General features: G+C 30.3%; 1 protein-coding gene across 1 annotated transcript in view; it reads left to right on the top strand.

Annotated features, from left to right (window-relative positions):
- The first annotated feature begins 1,100 nt into the window (after positions 1 to 1,100).
- Positions 1,101 to 6,000, top strand: part of LOC143054293 (uncharacterized) — a 63,753-nt gene continuing 58,853 nt past the window's right edge. The window contains exon 1 of the mRNA XM_076227253.1: positions 1,101 to 1,146. The gene's annotated coding sequence lies outside the window, so the exon portion shown is untranslated. The remainder of the gene's footprint in view (positions 1,147 to 6,000) is intronic.

The raw sequence follows: 6,000 nt of genomic DNA, 5'->3' as shown, positions 1-6,000 counted from the left end.
AAATACCTTAAAAAAGCCAAAGCAATCTAAGGTCAACTTTGCCTGAGGGAGTTGAATCCTTAGTTTCTTTAAAATTTCAAAATTTATAAACGGGCAAATTTAGAAAGGTTGGTTATAAATCATGTCAGTACCGAAGTACTGACTACTGAGCCGATGATACCCTCGGGGCCCGATAGTTAACCAGCAGAGGTATCGACCCAGTGCTGTAAAAAAAATGATTATCCACTTTTAATAATTTTATGCGTTTGACACACTTTTCTGGAATATAACTTATAAAAACTTAATCCTAATTATATGGCCATTTTCATAACTCGTTTAAATAAGCTACACAACACAATGAATGACCACCTGCACTGTCAGTATTTGAAACCCAGTCGTAATCTTAGATATATGTATAGCTATTAAATTCTTGAAAAAATTACTGCCACTTCCTTTGGTCAAATTGTAAATTGACATTGCGATAAGACGTGTCACGGTACTTGTCTATCCCAAATTCATGTATTTGGTTTTGATGTTATATTTGTTATTCTCGTGGGATTTTGTCTGATGCTTGGTCCGTTTCTGTGTGTGTTAGTTACATTGTAGTGTTGTGTCGTTGTTCTCCTCTTATATTTATGCGTTTCCCTCAGTTTTAGTTTGTTACCCCGATTTTGTTTTTTGTCCATGGATTTATGAGTTTGAACAGCGGTATACTACTGTTGCCTTTATTTATAAACTGATAAAGATTTTTAGCCATATACACACTTCAAACATACCTGCCAGAAAGAAGAACACAAAAAGCCAATGATCCATTCCTATTAAAGACTGCATTACTTTAAGAGTAACTTTTTGTTTTTTCAATAGAATATGTTTGATCGCTCAGTTTTACAATTTTATCATCTGGTAGTTTTACCAATATTCATCTAAATCAATTATCAAAACTAATTTGCAAGGAACCTAAAGTCCTTTAAAAATTAAGAAAAGATAACTCTAGTCTAGCAGACGATAATCTCAATTCATAAAATTGATTTAATGCTCAATAATTCGTATTACCTTTAAATTGTGTAAAAAAAACCTGTGACAAATATATTGATTGAAAATGCATACTCTATAAATATTGCCTCGTAATGAGTTTTAAATAGATTGACAGACGAAGAACACAAAAAGGTTGGTTCATTTTCAATATTATTATGCTTATCTTCTTTAAAAGGCGACAAAATGTGTTATTGTAAATTAACAGATTTTAAATTTTAATATATTTACGTAACCTCCACTAGAGTGTTCCCGAAGAAAATACAGATATGCACTTTAGACTCATAACATATATACAGATTCGTGTTTTTATGGATAGTAGGCTTACAATTTGTCAAGCTAGATATTACAGGTATAAACATACTCGGAATTTATAATCATTTGAACTATAATTTAGTGTCGGATCATATCTAGCATGCATTGCAGAATGACATTCTAAGGTATGATATATAGTTATAACACTTTGAGGGACACTCATCTGAAAAACATATTTATGGAAGCGTTAATATCATTCCTTAGTGGCTTACACCAATGTTGATTTAGTTATGATGTTTTGACCATGTTTGCCTATTGTCACATATTTACAACTTCGCACAGTTTCTGATGTTGTAATACTACAGTTTTTTTTTTACCTTAAAACCCCTTTACTGAACCTCGTCTTATTTTTCTAAAATGTTAACAATGTGTATAAACCGGTTATTCTAACCTTCAAATTGTGTTAAACACTGACTATGCATATATGGATTTCTGAAGATGCGTCCTTGTAATGCAGTTTTAGATAGATTGTCAAACTAAAAACACATTACGGTTGGTTGATTATTAGTTCATGTTTATTTATTTTGAAAAGATATTACCAATCTTATATCAACTGATCGGGCGGATAAACTCATGATAGTTACAACGAATAAAATTTCGTATTTACGCTAGACGCCCGTTTCGTCTACAAAAGACTCATTAGTGACGCTCGAATTAAAAATGTTATAAAAGGCCAAATAAGTACGCAGTTGAAGGGCATTGAGGACCAAAAATTCCTAAAAGCTTTGACAAATACAGCTAAGGTCTGACTACTGGGCTGATGATACCCTTGGGGAAATAAATCGCCACCAGCAATGGCATCGACCATGTTGTTGCAAATAAACTCATCATAAATACAAGGAATAAAATTTCATATTTACGCAAGACGCGCGTTTTATTTTACATAAGGGCAGTCTATTTGAAGATTTGTGTGATAAGGATGATTGCCGTTATAACTTTTATTGATTTCTAATAACCTACTCGTGTCATCAAACGATTTTACCAAAGACTATGATATGGTACAATCAAAAAGAGAGAGACAATGTAATCATCCAACTCGCCCCACACACTAAACACGGAGAGAAAGAGAGAAGAACGTTCGATAATTCATGAATATATGGTTTAAAACGAAAGATATTCTGAGAATTCAGCTGGTGGTGATTTATAAGCATTTGTTATTTAAGGTGGTACCCAACACTTTCACTAAAATTAATTTGGCTCGTTTGATTTTCATAAAATTTTGACAAAGTATTTACTTTGACCCTTTAACAAAAATATAAAAATTTCAAATATTTTGAACCAACCGTTTTGTGAGAAAAATTACACTGGTTATACAGCAGTTTGACAAACAACAATTTTGATCATTGAGAAGCTTAATATTCTTTTTACAACACAACGTAATTAAAACGTTTAGCTGACTTTACAGAGCTATCTCCCTGTAGTGTTAGGTACCACCTTAAACCTTTTAATTTCCTTACATCTAATATGCTTTCAGCAAAATCTTTAAGGAAATCTTTCAAAGAAAATTATTTTTGCTGTCTACTAAATAAAGGAAATCAATAGGGTCGAAGTACCATTTGCAAGTTATGCCACTGCCTCCGACCCAACACAAAAACAATTTGGATTTAAGGGAATAAAAGGGTACATCAAAATGCTATAGCATAACGATATATGTATATTTTGCATTTGCCGTCTTCATAGTTATACTTTCATACCCACAATTTCAAAAAATGTGACAATTATAACATGTTCTTTAACTCCGTGTTACAACGGATATGTCTAACTACTTATTTTGATAATAGACATACAAATATTATAGTGTTTACATTTTTAACCGGACCAGTAACAATAACTGGACACATCTGATGAAGACATAATCTTTCAATCAGTTTAATTGAAGTCTGGAGCTAGCATTTCAGTTAACTGCTAGTAATCTGTTGTTATTCATGTATTATTGTCATTTCGTTTATTTTCTTTGGTTATATCTTCTAACACCAGACTCGGTCTTCTCTTGAACTGAATTTTTATATGCGAATGGTCTTGCGTTAACTTTTCTACATTGGCTAGAGGTATAGGGGGAGGGTTCAGATCTCGTAAACATTAACATCGCCGCATTTTCACGCCTGTCCCAAGTCAGGAGCCTCCGGCTTTTGTTAGTCTAATATTATTTCAATTTTAGTTTCTTGTGTACAATTTAGAGTTTAGTATTGCGTTCGTCATCACAGTAGTATAGTACTTGAACGACTCAAGCGCACCCCCCAAAAAAAAAATTTGACCCCTAAAAAAATACCCACATTTCAAGTAAAAAAGCCCTAAATTTTCATAAAATAAGCAAAAAACACCCAAAAAACACAAAATTTTCTTACTCCCCAAAAAAATTTTTTTTTAACTTTTTTATAAAAAAAAACAACAAAAAAAAACCCAAAAAAAACCCCAAAAAATTCCAAATTTTTTTTTTAAAAAAGCCGAGAGATTTTGTGGGATTTAAGAGAAAAAATAATTTCCCCAGTGCGCCCCAACCTCGAGAAATGGTATAATTTTATCAATATAGTTTAGTAATAAAACGGATCAATACGACTACAACTTAAATAGCTTTTTACATTTGTGAAGTGCTATAGACTAAATCGATCATTGGAAATATTTACATGGTTGTCAAGAGTGTGTTTACATGTTGCCTGGGTGATGTAAACATATAGCAGACGTTTATTGACAGTGGAGAGAAGACTAGTATGTAATGTTCCAAGACAGATATACGTCTTGAGGGTAAAAACATTGGAGTATTTCACAAGAAGTCATGACTCTGCCGACGCTGTAAGAGGATACGCCATTTAAATTATGTATAGTACAATACTTGTTCTTGTTTGTCATGTACAGAACCACTTTACTACCGATTTCATAACATGGTAACGGTGACACTGCAGTAGCGCCGTTGCTAAGGATTCTGTGTTGACTATTAACTGATAATGGATTCTGTATTTCTACATACCTGAGTGACTGTTATAATAAGCTTAAATTCAATAATCATCATTTTAAAAATAGATTACCATTTGTTATATATTGTGATTTTGAAGCAAATAATATACCCATGCAATCATGTACTCCAGATCCTAATAAATCTTATATAAAACCAATAAGTAAACAAGAAATAAATAGTTATGGTATGTATGTTCATTCTGATTATCCAGAAATATATAAACCACAATACTTTTCTTATGTTGGTGATGATGCAGTAGAAAAATATGTGGAAAAAGTAATGAAGATATACAAAGAAATAACTTATAAGATCTACCTTAACGAAAATAAAAAACCAATATTAAATAATCATGAAGAAGATGAATTTCAAGAAGCAACCGGATGTTATATTTGTGGAGAAGAATTTAAAGAAAGCGAAAAAGTAAGAGAACATAATCATCTTTCAGGTAAATATAGAGGAGCAGCGTGTCAATCGTGTAACACAAAAGAAGTAAAGCAACAAAATTAATACCCGTGTTCTTTCATAATGGATCGAATTATGATTTCCACTTTTTAATCGAAGAATTAATGAAATATGAAGATGAATATAATAAAGTAAAACTTCTTTCTAAAAACTCAGAAAATTATATTTCTATAGATTATGGATCAAATTATAAAAAATTAAGATTCCTAGATTCATATAGATTTATGTTAAAAGGCTTATCAGATATTGCCAAATCAATGGATGAGTTTCCTATTTTAGAAAAAGAGTTTAAAGGTAATATAGCTCTTTTGAAACAAAAAGGATTCTATCCATATGAATACATAGATTCTATAAAAAAATTTGAAGATAAAAAACTTCCTGAAATAGAAAAATTTTATTCTAAATTAAAAAAAGAAACAATTACAAAAGAAGAGTACAAACATGCACAAAGAGTCTGGACACATTATAATTGTTAAACTTTATTAGACTATCATAATTTATATCTCAAAACAGATGTTATTATCTTAGCCGATGCTTTCGAAAAATTTAGAAAATTCTTTATAAAATATTATGAAATAGACCCATGTTATTGTTATTCTGCACCAGGACTTACATGGCAATGTGGATTAAAATATACAGAAATAAAATTAGAATTGTTAACTGATGTTGATATGTTACAAATGTTTGAGAAAGGAATAAGAGGAGGATTTTCTGGTGTTTTAGGACCAAGACATGTAAAAGCCTTCAACAAATATACTTCAAATTATAATAAAGATTATAGAATAATAGATGAACATGAAAAAAAAGAATGTTTAAAAAGATTAAAAAAAGGAAAAAACTTAAATAATTTTTTTGAAGAAAAATTTTTGTTATATCTAGATGCAAATAATTTATATGGTTGGGAAATGTCACAAAAGCTTCCTACAGGAGATTTTAAATGGGAAAAAGATCCAAATTATTATAAAAAAATTCCAAAAGGAAGAGGATGTTTAATTGAATGTGATTTACAATATACAAAAAAATGTAAAAAGAAAACATATAAATATCCTTTAGCACCAGAAAAGATGAAAATAAAAAAAGAAGAATTATCTGATTACCAATTAAATCTATTGGGAGACAAACCATTAGGTAATGAAGAAAAATTATTTTTAACATTGAGAGATAAAAAAAAATATATAATTCACGATAGCATTTTAAAAAAATATATAAAACTTGGAATAAAGGTAACAAAAGTTTACAGAACAATTTCATTTAAAGAA

This window comes from Mytilus galloprovincialis, chromosome 12 (assembly GCF_965363235.1).
Source record: "Mytilus galloprovincialis chromosome 12, xbMytGall1.hap1.1, whole genome shotgun sequence".
NCBI classification, from domain to species: domain Eukaryota; kingdom Metazoa; phylum Mollusca; class Bivalvia; order Mytilida; family Mytilidae; genus Mytilus; species Mytilus galloprovincialis.
This window is presented reverse-complemented; position numbering and strand designations above follow the sequence as displayed.